This window comes from Pristiophorus japonicus, unplaced genomic scaffold, assembly GCF_044704955.1.
Source record: "Pristiophorus japonicus isolate sPriJap1 unplaced genomic scaffold, sPriJap1.hap1 HAP1_SCAFFOLD_33, whole genome shotgun sequence".
In the NCBI taxonomy this organism is placed as follows: domain Eukaryota; kingdom Metazoa; phylum Chordata; class Chondrichthyes; family Pristiophoridae; genus Pristiophorus; species Pristiophorus japonicus.
The window spans coordinates 450,483-475,015 of NW_027253106.1; the positions used below are offsets into that span (position 1 = coordinate 450,483).

At 46.6% G+C, this 24,533-nt stretch overlaps 1 long non-coding RNA gene across 5 annotated transcripts in view; it reads right to left on the bottom strand.

Annotated features, from left to right (window-relative positions):
- Nucleotides 1-24,533, bottom strand: part of LOC139249603 (uncharacterized) — a 35,397-nt gene that overhangs the window by 1,636 nt on the left and 9,228 nt on the right. For 4 of the 5 annotated variants that reach the window (XR_011591223.1, XR_011591225.1, XR_011591224.1 and 1 more), the window contains exons 3-4: nt 12,187-12,350; nt 8,797-8,922 (exon numbers count right to left, since the gene is read on the bottom strand). This is a non-coding gene — a long non-coding RNA (uncharacterized lncRNA). Of the gene's footprint in view, nt 1-8,796; nt 8,923-10,534; nt 10,616-12,186; nt 12,351-24,533 lie in introns of all 5 variants that reach the window. The other variant, XR_011591227.1, reaches the window with a different exon arrangement.

A 24,533-nucleotide genomic window follows, 5' to 3' on the forward strand; every position in this document is an offset into this window, starting at 1 on the left:
GCACATGTTCCATCTCCCGGAGGGTCTCACACAGCACATGTCCCATCTCCCGGAGGACCCTCACACAGCACATGTCCCATCTCCCGAAGGGGCTCACACAGCACATGTCCCATCTCCCGGAGGACCCTCACACAGCACATGTCCCATCTCCCGGAGAACCCTCACACAGCACATGTCCAATCTCCTGGAGGACCCTCGGCTGGCTACTCTATGTATTTTTAAGTTCTTAATTTTTTTCTAAAGCAATATTCTTATCTATGTTAATGTTACTGAGGAAAACTAGTGTTATTAAATTCTAATATTTGAGCATGATCTTCAAGGGTGAAGACTGATGCAAAGTACTCATTAATATTTCCGCCATACTCAGAGAGTGCTTTGTAACCTGTCCTTGAACACCCTTCAGTGGCCCAACACAGTCTTTAATAGTTCTCTGACTCTTTACATAAATAGAAAAGGCTCTTCCCATGACTGCCACAGTTGCCTACAATTCTTTTTTCCAAATAACCTTTTTGCTGATCGAATAGCAGCTTCCGTTTTCTTTGAATTCAACGCTATTTATTTGAGTGTTAAATTTCTTTAATTTATAGAGACATTTCTGTTTACATGTTATTTGTCTTTGGACAGAGCCAGTCAACCACCTTGGCTTTTTCTTACCACATTTCCATCTTTAGATTTTGGCTACGTTAGTTTTCCACATTTTAATTCAGAAATACGTTCCATTTGTATTCAACATCGGTCACATCACCACCGAGTAGGGTTGACCAATTTACCTGTTGCAAGTCCTCTGCCATTTTGGAGAAGTTTGCCTTTCTGAAATGCGGTGCGAGTTGCAGGTTCTCAGTCACTTTGGTTTACCCGGCCAATTGGGACCCTACAATGTGATCACTGTTGCCCAGATGTTCCCCCACACGGAGACCTGATACGAGGTCAGGCGCACTACTAAACACCACATCCAATATATAATTTTCCCAAGTTACGTCATTAACATTTTGAGTCAGGAAACATTCCTGTATATATTCAATAAATAAGAACAGAAGAAATAGGAGCAGGAGTAGGCCATAAGGCCTCTTGAACCTGCTCCTCCGTTCAATAAGATCATGGCTGATCCGATCATGGACTCAGCTCCACTTCCCTGCCCGCTCCCCATAACCCCTTAACCCCTTATCGTTTAAATAAATTTAAGACAGAAATAGACAGTTTCTTAATGTCCCAACTTCCACAGCTCTCTGAGGCAACAAATTCCACAGATTCACAACCGTTTGAGAGCAGAAATTTCTCGTCATCTCAGTTCTAAATGGGCGGCCCGTTATTCTAAGATCAAGCCATCTAGTTATAGTCTTCCCCATCAGTGGAAACATCCTCTCTGCATCCACCTTGTCAAGCCCTGTCATAATCTTATATGTTTCTATAAGATCACCTCTCATTCATAGAAACATAGAAAATCGGTGCAGGAGTAGGCCAGTCGCCCCTTCGAGCCTGCACCACAATTCAATAAGATCATGGCTGATCACTCCCTCAGTATCCCTTTCTCTCCATACCCCTTGATCCCCTTAGCCGTAAGGGCCATATCTAACTCCCTCTTGAATATATCCAATGAACTGGCATCAACAACTGTCTGCGGCAGGGAATTCCACAGGTTAACAACTCACTGAGTGAAGAAGTTTCTCCTCATCTCAGTCCTAAATGGCCTACCCCTTATCCTAAGACTGTGTCCCCTGGTTCTGGACTTCCCCAACATTGGGAACATTCTTCCCGCATCTATCCTGTCCTGTCAGAATCTTTTATGTTTCTATGAGATCCCCTCTCATTCTTCTAAATTCCTATGTATAAAGGCCCAGGTGATTCAGTCTCTCCTCATTTGTCAGTCCTGCCATCCCGGGAATCAGTCTGGTGAATCTTCGCTGCACTCCCTCAATAGCAAGAACGTCCTTCCTCAGATTAGGAGACCAAAGCTGAACACAATATTCCAGGTGACGCCTCACCAAGGCCCTGTATAACTGCTCCAATACTCAAATCCCCTAGCTATGAAGGCCAACATTCCATTTGTCTTCTTCACCACCTGCTGAACCTGCATGCCAACTTTCAATGACTGATGAACCATGACACCCAGGTCTCGTTGCACCTCCCCTTTTCCTAATCTGCCACCATTCAAATAATATTGTCATCGCGTTTTTGCCCCCAAAGTGGATAACCTCACATTTATCCACATTATACTGCATCTGCCATGCATTGGCCCACTCACCTAACCTATCCAAGTCAACCTGCAGTCTTTTAGCGTCCCCCTCACCGCTCACACTGCCACCCACTTTAGTGTCATCTGCAAACTTGGAGATATTACATTCAATTCCTTCATCCAAATCATTGATGTATGTTGTAAAGAGCTGGGATCCCAGCATTTAGCCCTGCGGCACTCCACTGGTCACTGCCTGCCGTTTATCCCGACTCTCTGCTTCCTGTCTGCCAACCAGTTCTCTATCCATGTCAGTATATTACCCCCAATACCATGTGCTTTAATTCTGCACACCAATCTCTTGTGTGGGACCTTGTCAAAAACCTTTTGAAAGGCCAAATACATGACTTCCACTGGTTCTCCCTTATCCACTCTACTAGTTACATCCTCAAAGAATTGCAGAAGATTTGTCAAGCATGATTTCCCCTTCATAAATCCATGCTGACTAGGACCGATCCTGTCACTGCTTTCCAAATGTGCTGCTATTTAATCTTTAATAATTGATTCCAACAATTTCCCCACTACTGATGTCAGGCTAACCAGTCGATAATTACCCGCTTTCCCTCTCCCTCCCTTTTTAAAAAGTGTTGTGACATTCGCTACCCTCTCGTCCATAGGAACTGATCCAAAGTCGATAGACTGTTGGAAAATGATCACCAATGAATCTACTATTTCTAGGGCCACTACCTTAAGTACTCTGGGTTGCAGACTATCAGGCCCCGGGGATTTATCGGACTTCAATCCTATCAATTTCCTGAACACAATGTCCAACCTAATATGGATATCCTTCAGTTCTCACTGGCACTCTGTCCCCTAGTACTTCCAGAAGGTTATTTGTGTCTTCCTTCGTGAAGACAGAACCGAATTATTTGTTCAATTGGTTTGCCATTTCTTTGTTCCTCATTATAAATTCACCTGAATCCGACTGCAAGGGACCTACGTTTGTCTTCACTAAACTTTTTCTCTTCACATATCTATATAAGCTTTTGCAGTCAGTTTTTATGTTGCCGGCAAGCTTCGTCTCGTACTCAATTTCCCCCATCTTAATTATACCCTTTGTCCTCCTCTGCTGAATAGTAAATTTCTCCCAGTCCTCAGATTTGCTGCTTTTTCTGGCCAATTTAAAAGCCGCTTTCTTCAATTTAACACTGTCCTTAATTTCCTTTGTTAGCCACGGTTGAGCCACATTCCCAGTTTTATTGTTACTCCAGACAGGGATGTACAATTGCTGAAGTTCTCGGAGCGGGTGCAGGACATTCTAAAAAGGGAGGGAGAATAGCCAGTTGTCGTGGTGCACGTTGGTACCAATGACATAGGTAAAAAAAGGGATGAGTTCCTATGAAATGAATTTAAGGAGCTAGGAGCTAAATTAAAAAGTAGGACCTCAAAAGTAGTAATCTCGGGATTGCTACCAGTGCCACGTGCTAGTCAGGGTAGGAATCGCAGGATAGCTCAGATGAATACGTGGCTTGAGCAATGGTGCAGCAGGGAGGGATTCAAATTCCTGGGGCATTGGAACCGGTTCTGGGGGAGGTGGGACCAGTACAATCCGGACGGTCTGCACCTGGGCAGAATCGGAACCAATGTCCTCGGGGGAGTGTTTGCTAGTGCTGTTGGGGAGGAGTTAAACTAATATGGCAGGGGGATGGGAACCAATGCAGGGAGATAGAGGGAAACAAAAAGGAGGCAAAAACAAAAGACAGAAAGGAGATGAGGAAAAGTGGAGGGCAGAGAAACCCAAGGCAAAGAACAAAAAGGGCCATTGTACAGCAAAATTCTAAAAGGACAGAGGGTGTTAAAAAAACAAGCCTAAAGGCTTTGTGTCTTAATGCAAGTAGTATCCGCAATAAGGTGGATGAATTAACTGTGCAAATAGATGTTAACAAATATGATGTGATTGGGATTACGGAGACGTGGCTCCAGGATGAGCAGGGCTGGGAACTCAACATCCAGGGGTATTCAACATTCAGGAAGGATAGAATAAAAGGAAAAGGAGGTGGGGTAGCATTGCTGGTTAAGGAGGAGATTAAGGCAATAGTTAGGAAGGACATTAGCTTGGATGATGTGGAATCTATATGGGTAGAGCTGCAGAACACCAAAGGGCAAAAAACGTTAGTGGGAGTTGTGTACAGACCTCCAAACAGTAGTAGTGATGTTGGGGAGGGCATCAAACAGGAAATTAGGGGTGCGTGCAATAAAGGTGCAGCAGTTATAATGGGTGACTTTAATATGCACATAGATTGGGCTAACCAAACTGGAAGCAATACGGTGGAGGAGGATTTTCTGGAGTGCATAAGGGATGGTTTTTTAGACCCATATGTCGAGGAACCAACTAGGGGGGAGGCCATCTTAGACTGGGTGTTATGTAATGAGAAAGGATTAATTAGCAATCTCGTTGTGCGAGGCCCCTTGGGGAAGAGTGACCATAATATGGTGGAATTCTGCATTAGGATGGAGAATGAAACAGTTAATTCAGAGACCATGGTCCAGAACTTAAAGAAGGCTAACTTTGAAGGTATGAGGCGTGAATTGGCTGAGATGGATTGGCGAATGATACTGAAGGGGTTGACTGTGGATGGGCAATGGCAGACATTTAGAGACCGCATGGATGAACTACAACAATTGTACATTCCTGTCTAGCATAGAAATAAAAAAGGGAAGGTGGCTCAACCGTGGCTATCAAGGGAAATCAGGGATAGTATTAAAGCCAAGGAAGTGGCATACAAATTGGGCAGAAATAGCAGCGAACCTGGGGACTGGGAGAAATTTAGAACTCAGCAGAGGAGGACAAAGGGTTTGATTAGGGCAGGGAAAATGGAGTATGAGAAGAAGCTTGCAGGGAACATTAAGACGGATTGCAAAAGTTTCTATAGATATGTAAAGAGAAAAAGGTTAGTAAAGACAAACGTAGGTCCCCTGCAGTCAGAATCAGGGGAAGTCATAACGGGGAACAAAGAAATGGCGGACCAATTGAACAAGTAGTTTGGTTCGGTATTCACGAAGGAGGACACGAACAACCTGCCGGTTATAAAAGGGGTCGGGGGGTCTAGTAAGGAGGAGGAACTGAGGGAAATCCTTATTATCCGGGAAATTGTGTTGGGGAAATTGATGGGATTGAAGGCCGATAAATCCCCAGGGCCTGATGGACTGCATCCCAGAGTACTTAAGGAGGTGGCCTTGGAAATAGTGGATGCGTTGACAGTCATTTTCCAACATTCCATTGACTCTGGATCAGTTCCTATGGAGTGGAGGGTAGCCAATGTAACCCCACTTTTTAAAAAAGGAGGGAGAGAGAAAACAGGGAATTATAGACCGGTCAGCCTGACATCGGTAGTGGGTAAAATGATGGAATCAATTATTAAGGATGTCATAGCAGTGCATTTGGAAAGAGGTGACATGATAGGTCCAAGTCAGCATGGATTTGTGAAAGGGAAATCATGCTTGACAAATCTTCTGGAATTTTTTGAGGATGTTTCCAGTAGAGTGGATAAGGGAGAACCAGTTGATGTGGTATATTTGGACTTTCAGAAGGCGTTCGACAAGGTCCCACACAAGAGATTGATGTGCAAAGTTAGAGCACATGGGATTGGGGGTAGTGTACTGACATGGATTGAGAACTGGTTGTCAGACAGGAAGCAAAGAGTAGGAGTAAATGGGTACTTTTCAGAATGGCAGGCAGTGACTAGTGGGGTACCGCAAGGTTCTGTGCTGGGGCCCCAGCTGTTTACACTGTACATTAATGATTTAGATGAGCGGATTAAATGTAGTATCTCCAAATTTGCGGATGACACTAAGTTGGGTGGCAGTGTGAGCTGCGAGGAGGATGCTGTGAGGCTGCAGAGCGACTTGGATAGGTTAGGTGAGTGGGCAAATGCATGGCAGATGAAGTATAATGTGGATAAATGTGAGGTTATCCACTTTGGTGGTAAAAACAGAGAGACAGACTATTATCTGAATGGTGACAGATTAGGAAAAGGGGAGGTGCAAAGAGACCTGGGTGTCATGGTACATCAGTCATTGAAGGTTGGCATGCAGGTGCAGCAGGCGGTTAAGAAAGCAAATGGCATGTTGGCCTTCATAGCAAGGGGATTTGAGTACAGGGGCAGGGAGGTGTTGCTACAGTTGTACAGGGCATTGGTGAGGCCACACCTGGAGTATTGTGTACAGTTTTGGTCTCCTAACCTGAGGAAGGACATTCTTGCTATTGAGGGAGTGCAGCGAAGGTTCACCAGACTGATTCCCGGGATGGCGGGACTGACCTATCAAGAAAGACTGGATCAACTGGGCTTGTATTCACTGGAGTTCAGAAGAATGAGAGGGGACCTCATAGAAACATATAAAATTCTGACGGGGTTAGACAGGTTAGATGCAGGAAGAATGTTCCCAATGTTGGGGAAGTCCAGAACCAGGGGTCACAGTCTAAGGATAAGGGGTAAGCCATTTAGGACCGAGATGCGGAGGAACTTCTTCACCCAGAGAGTGGTGAACCTGTGGAATTCTCTACCACAGAAAGTTGTTGAGGCCAATTCACTAAATATATTCAAAAAGGAGTTAGATGAGGTCCTTACTGCTAGGGGGATCAAGGGGTATGGCGAGAAAGCAGGAATGGGGTACTGAAGTTGAATGTTCAGCCATGAACTCATTGAATGGCGGTGCAGGCTAGAAGGGCCGAATGGCCTACTCCTGCACCTATTTTCTATGTTTCTATGTTTCTATGTGATCTTTAAATGTTTTTCATTGCCTATCCACCGTCAAACCTTTAAGCATCATTTGCCAGTCTATTCGAGCCAATTCACACATCAAACCATCAAAGTTACCTTTCCTTAAGTTCAGGACCTTAGTTTCTGAATTAAGTGTGTCACTCTCCATCATAATAAAGAATTCTACCATGTTATGGTCACTCTTCCCCAAGGGGCCTCACACAACTAGATTGCTAATTAGTCCCTTCTCATTACATATCACCCAGTCTAGGATGGTCAGCTCCCTCGTTGGTTCCTCAACCTTATGGTCTAGAAAACTATCCCCAATACACTCCAAGAAATCCTCCTCCACCGCATTGCTACCAGTTTGGTTATCCCAATCTATATGTAGATTAATGTCGCCCCTGATAACTGCTGTACCTTTATTGCATGCATCCCTAATTTCTTGTTTGAAGCTGTCCCCAACCTCACTACTATTGTTTGGCGGTCTGTACACAATTCCCTCTAGCGTTTTCTGCCTTTCCGTATTCCGTAGCTCCACCCATACCGATTCCACATCATCGAAGCAAATGTCCTTTCTTACTGTTGCTTTAATTTCCTCTTTACCTAACAATGCCACCCTGCCTCCTTTTCCTTTCTGTCTACCCTTCCTAAATGTTGAATACCCCTGGATGTTGAGTTCCCAGCCTTGGTCACCCTGGAGCCATGTCTCCGTGATGCCAATTACATCATACCAGTTAATTGCTCTCTGCGCAGTTAATTTGTCCACCTTATTCCGAATACTCCTCGCATTGAGGCACAGAGCCTTCAGGCCAGTCTTTCTAACACACTTTGCCCCTTTAGAATTTTGCTGTAATGTGGCCCTTTTTGCCTTAGGTTTCTTTGCCCTCCACTTTTACTTTTCTTCTTTCTATCTATCGTTTGCTTCTGCCCCCATTCTACTTCTCTGTCTCCCTGCATAGGTTCCCATCCCCCTGCCATATTAATTTAACTCCTCCCCAACAGCATGAGCAAACACTTCCCCTGTGACATTGGTTCCAGCCCTGCCCAGGTGCAAACCGTCCGGTTTGTACTGGTCCCACCTCCTCCAGAACCGGTTCCAATGTCCCAGGAATTTGAATCCCTCCCGTTTGTACCACTCCTCAAGCCACATATTCATCTGAGCTTTTCTGAGATTCCTACTCTGACTAGCACGTGGCACGTGGCACTGGTAGCAATCTTGAGATTACTACTTTTGAGGGAGCATTATTCTGTATTTAACCCATGTTGTACCTGTACAGGGAGTGATTGATGGGACAATGTAGAGGGAGCTTTATTCTGTATCTAAACAATGTTGAACCTGTACTGGAAGTATTTGATGGGTTAGTGTAGAGGAAGCCTTACTATGTTTGTAACCCATGTGGTAGGTGTCCTGAGATTGTTTCATGGGACATTGTAGAGGGAGCTTCACTCAGCATGTAACCTCTGCTGTATGTGTTTGGGAATGTTTGATGGGACAGTGTAGAGGGAGCTTTACTCTGCACCTAACCCGTGCTGTACCTGCCCTGGGAGTGTTTGATGGGACAGTGTAGAGGGAGCTTTACTCTGTATCTAACCCCCTGTACCTGCCCTGGGAGTGTTTGATTGGACAGTGTAGAGGGAGCTTTACTCTGTATCTAACCCCCTGTACCTGCCCTGGGAGTGTTTGATGGGACAGTGTAGAGGGAGCTTTACTCTGTATGTAACCCCCTGTACCTGCCTGAGTGTTTGATGGGACAGTGTAGAGGGAGCTTTACTCTGTATCTAACCCCGTGCTGTACCTGCCCCGGGAGTGTTTGATGAGACAGTGTAGAGGGAGTTTTACTCCATATATAACCCGTGCTGTACCTGCTCTGGGAGTGGTGAAGTGAACCTAGCTGTGTCCATTCTCATTCTTGTTGAAGATGTTGGATCTTCTCCCCATGTTTGGACCTTCAGCCATGGTGGTGACAGGCGTTCCCAGGTTCTGATGCTCTATAATAAATATATTAATGGGAGGGTTAGAGGGAAATATTTAAATGGGAAGGATGACATTGCCTTGGTAAACATGATACCTTGTCCCTCCTCCCCCACCGGTACAACAGCGGTTAGCTCTGGGATCGAGCATTTCCCGAATGTTACGATGAACTCTTCACATCAGGTGTGACACAGAAAGCTGCCCAGTATATCCAGTGAGTCCCACTGATCTCCACAACCCAGTTCCAGACGGGCTCCCGTCGGCCGAGAGTCCGCACTGGGAGCACCCATTGGTGAGATTTACTCACAGTGTAGGCCCAAACCATTATTCCCAAGGTAGGGAATATTCAGCAGGGAAATGTGGAGCGGGTGATAATTGATGAATTAAATGATCCTTCATTCAGTTTTACTTGGTCTGGCATAAGAACATATGAAATAGGAGGAGTAGGTCATCTGGCCCTCAAGCCTGCTCCGCCATTTAATGGTGGTATTGTATTATTTTTATTCACAGATGTGTGTTTAATATTTTTGAGTTGGGATATTAATTTATGGCATTTTATGACTATTATATCTATCCACATACACAACATATAGCTGGGTGTAATTCCGTTGGTCTCTATGGGCAGTGATATTGTCCGTGTGTTCAGGGAGATGTGAACTGGTTGCTGCTTCTATTTTATATTGACCATATCTCATGGTGTCAGCACCTGACTAATGAACTCCACTGGGCGGGCCACATTGTTCACGTGCCTGACACAAGACTCCCAAAGCAAGCGCTCTGCTCGGAACTCCTTCACGGCAAACAAGCCCAAGGTGGACGGACGAAACATTTCAAGGACACCCTCAAAGCGTCCTTGATGAAATGCAACATTACCATCGACACCTGGGAGTCCCTGGCCAAAGACCGCCCTAAGTGGAGGAAGTGCATCCGGGAGGACGTTGAGCACCTCGAGTCTCGTTGCTAAGAGCATGCAGAAATCAAGCTCAGGTAGCAGAAGGAGCGTGCGGCAAACCAGCGCCACCCACCCTTTCCCTCAACCACTGTCTGTCCCACCTGTGACAGAGATTGTGGTTCTCGTATTGGACTCACTGTTAGAGTAGAAGCAAGTTTTCCTCGATTCTAACGGACTGCCTGCGATGATAAAGAATGAGCACTTTAGGGGGTGAGGACATTTCCCACTGTCCCACTGATAACATAATGTAGAATGAATTGTGTACCTTCACAGTCAGGGGATACATAACATTGATTTGTTTCATTATCTTTAGGTGTTTTACAATCTCAAAACACCATAAATATATCATTGGTAGAATTAGCTGATGTTTTACAATCACAATTCTCCACTTGTGCGTGTGCAGACACACGCTCATGCACGTTAACTCTCAGCATCCTTTCCTCTCCCCACTGTGGAAATGCAAGCGATTCAGTCTCGGATAAGGAATTTCTCCAAACAGGTGTTGAAGTTATTCTCTGGCATTAATTTGTGAGGAGTTAGGAAATGAGCAACAGGGTTTTGGATGAGTGCAAGTTTACGGAGGCTGTAAGAAGGGAGGCCGGCCAGGAGAATGATGGAATATTCAAGTCTAGAGGTAGCAAAGGATGAGATAAGGTTTTCAGCAATAGATGGTTCACCTGCTGTTGTTCCTCAGTCTGGAACCCCTGTTCACATCCAGCTGTGGACCTTTCTCTATGACTCCATCATTTACCCGAGATCTAATTATGCGAGACAGAAAATTAGATAAATATTGATAAAGTGACGTGGATTGGGACTCCCTCTGACCTTTTTCCCCAGTCCATCCCCAGGACCAGTGTTTATCTGAGTCAATGGGACTCTCTCTGACCTTTCTCCCCAGTCTATCCCCAGGACCAGTGTGTATCTGAGACAATAGGACTCTCTCTGACCTTTCTCCCCAGTCTAACCCCAGGACCAGTGTTTATCTGAGTCAATGGGACTCTCTCTGACCTTTCTCCCCAGTCTATTCCCAGGACCAGTGTTTATCTGAGTCAATGGGACTCTCTCTGACCTTTCTCCCCAGTCTATCCCCCGGACCAATGTGTATCAGAGTCAATGAGACTCTCTCTGATCTTTCTCCCCAGACTCCCAGGACCAGTGTTTATCTGAGTCAATGAGACTCTCTCTGATCTTTCTCCCCAGACTCCCAGGACCAGTGTGTATCTGAGTCAATGGGACTCTCTCTGACCTTTCTCCCCAGTCTATCCCCAGGACCAGTGTTTATCTGAGTCAATGGGACTCTCTCTGACCTTTCTCCCCAGTCTATCCCCAGGACCAGTGTGTATCTGAGTCAATGGGACTCTCTGACCTTTCTCCCCAGTCCCCCAGGACCAGTGTGTATCTGAGTCAATGGGACTCTCTCTGACCTTTCTCCCCAGTCTATCCCCAGGACCAATGTGTATCTGAGTCAATGGGACTCTCTCTGACCTTTCTCCCCAGTCTATCCCCCGGACCAATGTGTATCAGAGTCAATGAGACTCTCTCTGATCTTTCTCCCCAGACTCCCAGGACCAGTGTGTATCTGAGTCAATGGGACTCTCTCAGACCTTTCTCCCCAGTCTATCCCCAGGACCAGAGTGTATCTGAGTCAATGGGACTCTCTCTGATCTTTCTTCCCAGTCTATCCCCAGGACCAGTGTGTATCGGTGTCAATGGGACTCTCTGACCTTTCTCCCCAGTCTATCCCCAGGACCAGTGTTTATCTGAGTCAATGGGACTCATTCTGAACTTACTCCCCAGTCTATCCCCAGGATCAGTGTTTATCTGAGTCAATGGGACTCTCTCTGATCTTTCTCCCCAGTCTATCCCCAGGACCAGTGTGTATCTGAGTCAATGGGACTCTCTCTGATCTTTCTCCCCAGTCTATCCCCAGGACCAGTGTGTATCTGAGTCAATGGGACTCTCTCTGATCTTTCTCCCCAGTCTATCCCCAGGACCAGTGTGTATCTGAGTCAATGGGACTCTCTCTGACCTTTCTCCCCAGTCTATCCCCAGGACCAGTGTTTATCTGAGTCAATGGGACTCATTCTGACCTTTCTCCCCAGTCTATCCCCAGGACCAGTGTGTATCTGAGTCAATGGTACTCTCTGAACTTTCTCCACAGTCCCCCAGGACCAGTGTGTATCTGAGTCAATGGGACTCTCTCTGACCTTTCTCCCCAGTCTATCCCCAGGACCAGTGTTTATCTGAGTCAATGGGACTCTCTCTGACCTTTCGCCATTGTCCATCCCCAGGACCAGTCTGTATCTGAATCCATGGGACTCTCTCTTACCTTTCGCCCGTATCGATGGATGAAAGTTCTTTGAATCGATAGTTTTCTCTGTTTGGTGCTATCAAAATCCTGGGCTCGTTCACCTGGTGTTGTTCCTCAGTCTACAATCCCTGTTAGGTCCACAGCTGGAATTTTCTCAAGCACTCCTACATTCACCGGGATATCTAATCAGGACAGAAAATGAGAACAATATTATCGGGGTGAAATAGAGTGCGATGTTAACCTACCTTGTAGTTACTGGTCGAAACAAAACATTCAAGTAAAAATAATTCCATATTCCGCGATTAGAGACTCCTCATATACTGGACGTGCATTTTCCAGGAGTAGGTCACATATTGAAGTTGGAAACATAGAAAATAGGTGCAGGAGCAGGCCATTCAGCCGTACTAGCCTGCACCGCCATTCAATAAGATCATGGCTGATCATTCAAAATCAGTATCCCATCCCTGCCTTCTCTCCATACCCCTTGATCCCTTGAGCCCTAAAGGCCACATCTAATTCCCTTTTGAATATATTTAGTGAACTGGCCTCAACAACTTTCTGTGGTAGAGAATTCCACAGGTTCACCACTCTCTGAGTGAAGATGTTTCTCTTCATCTCGGTCCTAACTGGCTTACCCCTTATCCTTAGACTATGTCCCCTGGTTCTGGACTTCCCCAACATCGGGAACATTCTTCCTGAATCTACCCTGTCCAATCCCATCAGAATTGTTTATGTTTCTATGAGATCGCCTCTCATTCTTCAAAATTCCAGTGAGGATAAGCCTAGCCGATCCAGTCTTTCCTCATATTTCAATCCTGCCATCCCCGGACTCAGTTTGATGAACCTTCGTTGCACTCCCTCAATAGCAAGAATGTCCTTCCTCAGATTAGGAGACTAAAATTGCACACAATATTCCAGGTGTGGCTTCACCAAGGCCCTGTACAACTGCAGTAAGACTGTCCTGCTCCTATACTCAAATCCTCTTGCTATGAAGGCCAGCATGCTTTCTCCGCTATCTACAATCACTGCCCATTCCTTTATATTCCTGGCTGAAGCCCATCCAGGACACACCCGCCCCGTCTCCACCTGTCTGTCTGTCCCTCGTGTTTTGCTTTCTCTCAGTGACACCTCAGGCAAAGAGAGAGCTGAGAGACTATATATTCAGCTCAGACACTCAGCAACTTCCCTGGAGCGTTGGCCAGCTTTAATGACATTGATTAACATGGGCTTTCTCCCTCCCACTGTCTGGGGCTCTCTCTGTGTCCGGAGAGACAACAATGGACATTCAATTCGCTCTCAATTCCTGTCTGAGAGAGGGACAGCCCACCGTGTGTGAGGTCAGGGCCCCGCCCATCGTGTGTGAGGTCAGGGCCCCACCCACACAGCCCCTGAGCCCAGCAGCGGGAATGCTGCAATGTGAGAGAATAAAGAGAGAAGGTGCTGGGAACAGTCAGCCTGAGAGCTCAGGTAGTGTGTGTGGGGGGAGAGAGAGAGAATGGAGCTGAAGGAAGATCATTGTCATTGGCCTGACATTCAGGGTCACGGGGCTTTACCTGCTGCTGGGGACAGTGCAGCTGAAAGATTGAGTGACAATATACAGCAGTGTTTCCAGCCACAACATGTTAATGCAGTAACTGGGGAAAACCAGAGATTGGATCTGGTGTTTAATAGTGAGCCTGACCTCGGATCAGGCCTCCGTGTGGGGAACATCTGGGCAACACTGATCACATTATACCTTCCCGATTGGCCGGGAGAACCAAAGGGACTGAGAACCTGCGACACGGACCGCATTTCAGTGCAATCTTCTCCAAACTGGCAGAGGACTGTAACAGGTAAATTGGTCAACCCTCCTCGGTGGTGATGTGACCGATGTTGGATATCAATGGAAAGGTTTTAAAAACAAGTTTAAAAATGTGGTAAACAAACGTGGTCAAAATTAAAAGACAGAAATATGGTAAGAAAAAGCCGAGGTGGCCGACTGGCTCTGTACAAAGATGTAAACAGAAAAGTTTCCATAAATTAAATAATTTTACCGTAAATAAATAGGGTGAATACAAGGAACAACTAAAGAAAACGAAGGCTGCTATTTGATCAGCAAAAAGGCTCTGGGAATAAAAGGATTGTATTCAACTGGCCGTCATGGGCAGAGCTTTTTCAGTTATGTGGAGAGTCCGAGAACTATCAAAGTCTATATTGATCCACTGAAGGGTATTCAAGGACAGGTTACACAGGACTCACTGAGTATGGCGGGAATATTAGTGAGTACTGTGCATCAGTCTTCACCCTTTAACATCATGCTCAAATATTAGAATTTAATAATGATACTAGTTTTTTCAGTAACATTAACTTAGATAAACATGTTGTTTTAGAAAACATTCAGAACTTAAAAAGAGATAGAGCAGCAGGGCCGGAGTATATACATCTGAGGGTCCTCCGGGAGATGGGACATGTGCTGTGTGAGGGTCCTCCGGGAGATGGGACATGTGCTGTGTGAGGGTCCACGGGGAGATGGGACATGTGCTGTGTGAGCCCCTCCGGGAGATGGGACATGTGCTGTGTGAACCCCTCTGGGAGATGGAAGATGGGACATGTGCTGTGTGATGGTCCTCCGGGAGATGGGGACATGTGCTGTGTGAGGGTTATCCGCGAGATGGGACACGTGCTGTGAAAACCCCTCCGGGAGATGGGACTTGTGTTGTGCGAGCCCCTGACATGTACGTTTAATAGCTCATTCTGAAATAGTTCCGACAGATTGGAAGGAGTCTAATGAAGTCCCCATTTTAATAAAAATGTGACAAGGCAGACCCGGGTTACCAGAGGCCATAAGGTTAACATCAGTAATAGGTAAGATGCTTGAAAGAATCATAACGGATGCAATATATGAATACTTGGATAGGGAGGGACATATTAGGAACTACATAACCCATTATAAAGAGTTCATGTCTCCATACTCTAATTGTACTTTTTGAAGAAGTTACAAAGTTGGTGGATGAGGGAAGCCCAGTAGACATTGTCTGCTTCGATTTCCAAAAACCTTTTGACAAGGTGCCACACAAGAGGCTTCTCTATAAGATAGGAGCCTCTGGTGGTGATAATATATTGAGCTGCATACAGAACTGGCCGGCAGGATGTAGGTAAAGAGCAGTTATAGATGGATTTGGATCTGTTTGGTACCGGTCACCAGTGGTGTCCAGCAGGGATCAGTGTTGGGACCATTTCATTTTACTATTTGTATTTATGATCTGGATTTTGGGGTTGGGGGCACAATTTGCAAATTTTGAAATGATACCAAGATCTGTGCGAGTGCTCGAACTGTAGAAGAGGCTCGTCTGATTCAGGCAGATCTTAATGTGTTGGGACACTGGCCTCATGACTGGAAAATGATGTATAACTTAGATAAGTTCAGTGTTATGCATGTGGGCAGGGCAAATGCTCAACATTCATACACCCTCCAGGGAAAGGCATTAAAGATGGTGGAGAGAGAACGAGATTTAGACATTCTAGTGAATACATCCTTAAAGGTACACGAGCAATGCAGTGTAGTGACAGTTAGAGCAAATAAGGTGTTGGGGTGTATCCATAGGACAATTCAGTATAAGACGAGGAGTACTGTTTTGTCCTTATACAAGACCTTAGTCAGGCCACACTTGGAATACTGTGTCCAGTTTTGGTCTCCTATCATGGTGGGTGATATTGAGGTTCTGGAAAGGGCCACTAGACTAATTCCAAGTCTAAAGCATCTTAGTAACCAAGATAGGTTAAAAGAGTTGGGACTCTTTACCTTAGAGTAGTGCAGAATTAGGGCAATATGATTGAGGTTTATAAGATAATGAAGGTGAAAGAGATTGTTCCAGCTGACTGTTTGTTTATGTCAATTAAATAGGTTAGGCAGCACCAGGGGACACAAATTTCAGTTGTATAAGGATAGATCTAGGTTAGACATCAGGAGGTGGTTCTTTTCCCAGATAACAGTAGACCTCTGGAACAAGCTGCCCTCTCATGTGGTGGATGCAGACTCACTGAATTCCTTCAAGTAAAAGCTGGATTTGTTTCTGGCTGCGGCGGAGATTAACACTTACAGAAGGTAGGTACTGCAGGGAGTTTAATGGCCAGAGTGATCTCCTGGACTAGTTTCCATCACTTAGATGCCTTGGAGAGGAATTTCCCAGATTTATTTTCCCAAATTGTCCTCGTTTTTTTTTAAATCTGTATTTTTGCCTCTCCCAGGAGATCACATGGATTCGGGTGGAGTGGAGTGTATACGCTGTGACATATCGCAATTGTGTGGGACAGGCTTGATGGACCGATGGTCTTTACCTGTCCGTCATTTTTCGTATGTATTAAAATGCTTCCTCTACACTGTCCCATCGAACACTACCAGAGCAGATACAGCACGGCTTAGATACAGAATAAATCTCAGGCCCCGAATTAGAGCCCACAGGCCCCGTGCTGACAGGCCCGGGGGAGCAGGGTCACGGGCCGTCTTCTTGCACAGGGCGGGATCAGGGCGCATGTGCGGCCATCTTGGTTCAGGAACTGAGAGTGGGCGGGGCTTCAGGGTCTCTGTTCCCAACTGGGTCCCAGTGCCCGGGAGATGGAGCATCCTGGGCAACACACTTTTCATCATCATAGAATCAGAGACTGGTTACAACATGGGAGGAGGCCATTTGGCCCATCGAGCCTATGCCGGCTATCTGCAAGAGCTTCTACGAATCCCACTCTATCTACTCTGTCCAGACCCCTCATGATTTTGAGCACCTCTGTCAAATCTCCTCTCAATCTTCTCTGTTCTGAGAACAACCCCAACTTCTGCAGACTATCCACGTAACTGAAGTTCCTCATCCCTGGAATCATACTCGTAAATCTTTTCTGCACGCTCTCAAAAAGCCTTTGTATACTTACTAAAATGTGGAAGCCAGAATTGCTCCAGTTCAGTCAACAAGCTCCCTGCTGGAGTGGAACTAAACTACAGAACCAGTGGGAACCTTTTCAACCTTCATCGTCTACAGGCCAGGTCCAAGACCACCCCAATCTCTGTCGTTGAGCTACCGTACGCGGACAATACCTGTGTCTGCGCACATATAGAGGCTAAACTTCAAGTCATAGTCAACGTATTTAGTGAAGCGTACAAAAGCATGGGCCTTACACTAAACATCTGTAAGTCTGAGGTCCTCCACCAGCCTGTCCTCGCCAAATAGCACTCCCCACTCCACCCACCCCCCACCCTGCAGTCATCAAAATCCATGGCGCGGCCCTGGACAACGTGGACCATTTGCCATACCTCGGGAACCTGTTATCAACATACCAGACATTGACGACAAGATTCAACACCGCCTCCAGTGCAGCCTTCGGCCGTTTGAGGAAAAGAGTGTTTGAAGACCACGCCCTCAAATCTACCACTAAGCTCATGGTCTACAGGCTGTAGTAATACCCACCCTCAGAGACATGGACTATGTACAGTAGACACCTCAAATTGCTGGAGAAATAACACCAACGAGGTCTCCGCAAGATCCTACAAATTCCCTGGGAGGACAGATGCACCAATGTTGGCTTCGTCGGCCAGGCCAACATCCCCAGCATTGAAGCACGGACCACATTTGATCATCTCCACTGCACAGGCCACATTGTTCACATGCCAGACACGAGATACCAAAAGCAAGCACTCTACTCAGAACTTCTTCACAGCAAGCGAGCCAAAGGTGTGGCAGAGGAAATGTTACAGGGACACCCTCAAAACCTCCCTGATAAAGTACAACATCCCCACTGACACCTGGATGTCCCTGGCTAAAGATCGCCCTAAGTGGAGGAAGTTCTTCTGGGAGGGCGCTGAACACCTCGAGTCTCATCGCCGAGAGCATGCAGAAATCAACCGTAGGCATCAGAAAGAGCGTGCGGCAAACCTGTCCCACCCATCCCTTCCCTCAATGGCTATCTATCCCACCTGTGACCGGGACTGTAGCTTCGTATTGGACTGTTCAGCCACCTAAGGACTCATTTTTAGAGTGGAAGCAAGTCTTCCGCAATCTGAGGGACTGCCTATGATGATGATGAACCAGAATTGGACACAACAGTCCAGTTGAGGCCGAACCAGAGTTTTACGTGGGTTCAACATAATATCCACACTCCTGTACTCTATACCTCTATTCATGAAGCCTAGGATCCCGTAAGTCGTTGTAACCACTTTCTCAACCTGTGCTGCCACCTTCAGTGATTGGTGTACACATACTCCTGGGTCTCTCTGTTCACGCCCCCCTTTACAATTGTACCCTTTAGTTTATATTTCCTCTCCTCTTTCTTCCTACCAAAATGTATCATTTTTGAACTTTTCTACGTTAAGTTTGATCTGCCACGTTTGCCCATTCCACCAGCATGTCTGTGTCTTTCTGAAGTCTATCACTACCTCCTCACTGTTCACTGTACTTCCAAGTTTTGTGTGAGCTGTAGATTTGGAAATTGTGCCCTGTACACCCAAGTCTAGGTCATTAATATAGATCAAAAAAAGCAGTGGACCCAATACCGACCCCTGGGGAACACCACTTCCTCCAGTCTGAAAAACAACCGTTCACCACTACTCTGTTTGTGTCACTTAGCCACATTCAATCCATGCTCCCACTGTCCCCGTTATTCCATGGGCATCGATTTTGCTGGTATTGGTAACACGCCTGGGATCACTAAACACAAAACCCAGTCTGTTAATCACTTTCAGCTACTGGACTTAGCATGTGCCCCACAGCATCTCTTCTACCTTCAATATGTGAATGGAGCATCACATCTGCAAACATGGTTTAAGTTTATATCCACTCAGCAAATCTATTTAAGAAAAGCCTGTAGGCCAATGACACACTGTTAAGGTGCCAGTGTGCTGCTGATTTGATTGGCATTTTGCCTGTAATGGACTCTGTATTTTCGTCTCCGTATTTAAGGAAGGATATATCTGCATTGGTGGTAGTTCAGAGAAGGTTCACTCGGTTGATTCTGGAGATTAGGGGGTTGACTTATGAAGATAGCTTGAGTAGGTTGGGCCTAAACACATTGGAGTTCAGAAGAATGAGATGTGATCTTATTAAAATATAAGATAATGAGGGGGCTTGATAGGTGGATGTAGAGAGGATATTTCCAGTTAAACGGGAAACTAAAACTTGGGGACATCGTCTTAGAATAAGGGGCCACACAATTAAAACTGAGAAGAGAAATTTTTTCTCTGAGGGTTATTAATCTCTGGAATTCTCTGCCAAGGAGAGCTGTGGAGGCTGGGTCTTTGAATATATTTAAGGTGGAGATAGACAGATTTTGAGCGATAAGTGAGTAAAGGGTTATGGGGAGTGGGCAGGGAAGTGGAACGGAGTCCATGATCAGATCAGCCATGATCTTATTGAATGGTGGAGCAGGCCCGAGGGGCCAAATGGCCTACTCCGGCTCCTATTTCTTATGTTCTAACTGAACATTTCTCCCAGCGTAACCTTGTCTGTAATGAAATATGTGTCTTTTAATAAGCCTCAGGTCCTTGCTCATGTCTGCTGCAGATTCCAGAGTTGATTCCCGAGTTGAGGGGTTTGACTTATGGTTGAGTAGGTTGAGGAGGTTGGATTAAACATATTGGAGTTCAGAAGAATGAGATCTAAGTGTGGCCCTGAAGGTCAGTGTCCAGGCTGAAATTCTGATCCCCCTGTAAGATCCTCCCCACAGAATGTCCTTTCTCAGCTCCAGTCAGGTGATGCTAAACACTCAGGTGAGAAAGACAAAAATCCACAGCAATGTGTTGAAAGCAAAACTAATGTATGTGTCTATATCCCAAATATTAAACTCCAGTCGATTTCAGGAGTTATTAACATCAGCGTTACAGGATTTATAAACCCCAACTGTCAGAATGAACACGATTCAGTCCGGGATGTGAATAATAGCAGAATCCAACCCCTGCGGTCACTTGTGAACTCGCTGATGTCTCAGCAGGTTGCCTGACAGAGAGAATCCCTTGTCACACTCAGAGCAGGTGAATGGCCTCTCCCCACTGTGAACTAGCTGGTGTGTTAGCAGGTTGGTTGAGGTAATGTATCCCTTCCCGCATTCAGAGCAGCTGAACGGCCTCTCCCCGGTGTGAACTCGCTGGTGTCTCATCAGTTGCTCTTTGCTTTTAAAACTCTTCTCACAGTCAGAACATTTACAAGGTCTCTCCTCATTATGAACTCGCTGGTGTGTCAGCAGGTGGGATGATGTAGTGAATCCCTTCCCACAGTCGGAGCAGGTGAACGGCCTCTCCCCAGTGTGAACTCGCTGGTATGTCAGCAGGTGGCATGAAGTACTGAATCCCTTCCCACACTCGGAGCAGGTGAACGGCCTCTCCCCAGTGTGAACTCGCTGGTGTGTCAGCATGTTGGATAATTGAGTGAATCCCTTCCCACAGTCGGAGCAGGTGAATGGACTCTCCCCAGTGTGAACTCGCCGATGTGTTTCCAGCTGGGATGGGTAGTTGAAACGTTTCCCACAGTCCCCACATTTAATTGGTTTCTCCCCAGTGTGACTGCACTTGTGTCTCTCCAGTTTGGATGATCGGCTGAAGCCTTGTCCACACACAGAGCACGTGTACCGTTTCTCCCCACTGTGAACGGTGCCTTCTGCTTCCATGGGCAGAATACCAAAGGGCAATAAACGTTAGTGGGAGTTGTGTACAGACCTCCAAACAGTAGTAGTGATGTTGGGGAGGGCATCAAACATGAAATTCGGGGTGCGTGCAATAAAGGTGCAGCAGTTATAATGGGTGACTTTAATATGCACATAGATTGGGTTAACCAAACTGGAAGCAATACGGTGGAGGAGGATTTCCTGGAGTGCATAAGGGATGGTTTTTTAGACCAATATGTCGAGGAACCAATTAGGGGGGAGGCCATCTTAGACTGGGTGTTGTGTAATGAGAGAGGATTAATTAGCAATCTCATTGTGCGAGGCCCCTTGGGGAAGAGTGACCATAATATGGTGGAATTCTGCATTAGGATGGAGAATGAAACAGTTAATTCAGAGACCATGGTCCAGAACTTAAAGAAGGGGAACTTTGAAGGTATGAGGCGTGACTTGACAAGGATAGATTGGCGAATGATACTTAAGGGGTTGACTGTGGATGGGCAATGGCAGACATTTAGAGACCGCATGGTTGAACTACAACAATTGCACATTCCTGTCTGTCGTAAAAATAAAAAAAGGGAAGGTGGCTCAACCGTGGCTATCAAGGGAAATCAGACATAGCATTAAAGCCAAGGAAGTGGCATACAAATTGGCCAGAAATAGCAGCGAACCCGGGGACTGGGAGAAATTTAGAACTCAGCAGAGGAGGACAAAGGGTTTGATTAGGGCAGGGAAAATGGAGTATGAGAAGAAGCTTGCAGGGAACATTAAGACGGATTGCAAAAGTTTCTATAGATATGTAAAGAGAAAAAGGTTAGTAAAGACAAACGTAGGTCCCCTGCAGTCAGAATCAGGGGAAGTCATAACAGGGAACAAAGAAATGGCGGACCAATTGAACAAGTACTTTGGTTCGGTATTCACTGAGGAGGACACAAACAACTTTCCGGATACAAAAGGGGTCAGAGGGTCTCGTAAGGAGGAGGAACTGAGGGAAATCCTTATTAGTCGGGAAATTGGGTTGGGGAAATTGATGGGATTGAAGGCCGATAAATCCCCAGGGCCTGATGGACTGCATCCCAGAGTACTTAAGGAGGTGGCCTTGGAAATAGCGGATGCATTGACAATCATTTTCCAACATTCCATTGACTCTGGATCAGTTCCTATCGAGTGGAGGTAGCCAATGTAATCCCACTTTTTAAAAAAGGAGGGAGATAGAAAACAGGGAATTACAGACCGGTCAGCCTGACATCGGTAGTGGGTAAAATGATGGAATCAATTATTAAGGATATCATAGCAGTGCATTTGGAAAGAGGTAATATGATAGGTCCAAGTCAGCATGGATTTGTGAAAGGGAAATCATACTTGACAAATCTTCTGGAATTTTTTGAGGATGTTTCCAGTAGAGTGGACAAGGCAGAACCAGTTGATGTGGTATATTTGGACTTTCAGAAGGCTTTCGACAAGCTCCCACACAACAGATTAATGTGCAAAATTAAAGCACATGGGATTGGGGGTAGTGTGCTGACATGGATTGAGAACTGGTTGTCAGACAGGAAGCAAAGAGTAGGAGTAAATGGGGACTTTTCAGAATGGCAGGCAGTGACTAGTGGGGTACCGCAAGGTTCTGTGCTGGGGCCCCAGCTGTTTACACTGTACATTAATGATTTAGACGAGGGGATTAAATGTAGTATCTCCAAATTTGCGGATGACACTAAGTTGGGTGGCAGTGTGAGCTGCGAGGAGGATGCTGTGACGCTGCAGAGTGACTTGGATGGGTTAGGTGAGTGGACAAATGCATGGCAGATGAAGTATAATGTGGATGAATGTGAGGTTATCCACTTTGGTGGTAAAAACAGAGAGACAGACTATTATCTGAATGGTGACAGATTAGGAAAAGGGGAGGTGCAAAGAGACCTGGGTGTCATGGTACATCAGTCATTGAAGGTTGGCATGCAGGTACAGCAGGCGGTTAAGAAAGCAAATGGCATGTTGGTCTTCATAGCGAGGGGATTTGAGTACAAGGGCAGGGAGGTGTTGCTACAATTGTACAGGGCCTTGGTGAGGCCACACCTGGAGTATTGTGTACAGTTTTGGTCTCCTAACCTGAGGAAGGACATTCTTGCTATTGAGGGAGTGCAGCGAAGGTTCACCAGACTGATTCCCGGGATGGCGGGACTGACCTATCAAGAAAGACTGGATCAACTGGGCTTGTATTCACTGGAGTTCAGAAGAATGAGAGGGGACATCATAGAAATGTTTAAAATTCTGACGGGGTTAGACAGGTTAGATGCAGGAAGAATTTTCCCAATGTTGGGGAAGTCCAGAACCAGGGGACACAGTCTAAGGATAAGGGATAAGCCATTTAGGACCGAGATGAGGAGGAACTTCTTCACCCAGAGAGTGGTGAACCTGTGGAATTCTCTACCACAGAAAGTTGTTGAGGCCAATTCACTAAATATATTCAAAAAGGAGTTCGATGAAGTCCTTACTACTAGGGAAATCAAGGGGTATGGTGAGAAAGCAGGAATGGGGTACTGAAGTTGCATGTTCAGCCATGAACTCATTGAATAGCGGTGCAGGCTAGAAGGGCCGAATGGCCTGCTCCTGCACCTATTTTCTATGTTTCTATGGTCAAAAGCTGATGATATTCCAGTCCCGATGTACCGAGTGACTGTCAGATCTTGAGGTGATGTTTGGTTTGAGCTTCCAGTCTACAAATCCTCCCCTTTTAACACCGTGTAAAGTGAATTTCAAACAGGAAAAGTGAGTGAGAGAGAGAACCCACAAAAACACAAAGGCAGGTTGTGAAATTGAGCTTAATGAGTCTGGTCATTTGTGGGGCCGGCACCAGAAAAAAGTGACCATGAAAGCTGCCGGATTGTCGTAAAAACACATCTGGGTCACTGCTGTCCTTCAGGGAATGGAACCCACCTCCCTCGACAGGCCCACATGGGAAATTGTTGTTCCCACTGGGCCCAGAGGTACTGGGGGTGAAACCTAGCAGCTTCTCCCCGCTCTCCATCTAGCTCAAACTGATGTAACAAACAGACCCACACAGGAGGCCAGTGAGTGACTTCCACATCCAGCGCCCCCTGATACAGAGCGGCTGGGAATTGCTGGGCCTGCTGTCTAAATGTAAGTTGTTGTTTTCCTGTTGTGGTGGAGGTGCTGCCCCCGGGGTTGCTGCTGCTGGGGCCAGTGGCTCTGACTGAGGGCCTGAGAGCCACACTCGGTGTTGCCCGGGGACCGAGAGCCACACTCGGTGTTGCCCGGAGACTGAGAGCCGCACTCGCTGTTGCCCGGGGACCGAGAGCCACACTCGGTGTTGCCCGGGGACCGAGAGCCACACTCGGTGTTGTCCGGGGACTGGGAGCCGCACTCGGTGTTGCCCGGGGGCTGAGAGCCACACTCGGTGTTGCCCGGGGACTGAGAGCCACACTCGGTGTTGCCCGGGGACTGAGAGCCGCACTCGGTGTTGCCCGGGGACTGAGAGCCACACTCGGTGTTGCCCGGGGACTGAGAGCCACACTCGGTGTTGCCCGGGGTCTGAGAGCCACACTCCGTGTTGCCCGGGGACTGAGAGCCGCACTCGGTGTTGCCCGGGGACTGAGAGCCGCACTCGGTGTTGCCCGGGGACTGAGAGCCGCACTCGGTGTTGCCCGGGGACTGAGAGCCGCACTCGGTGTTGCCCGGGGACTGAGAGCCGCACTCGGTGTTGCCCGGGGACTGAGAGTCACACTCGGTGTTGC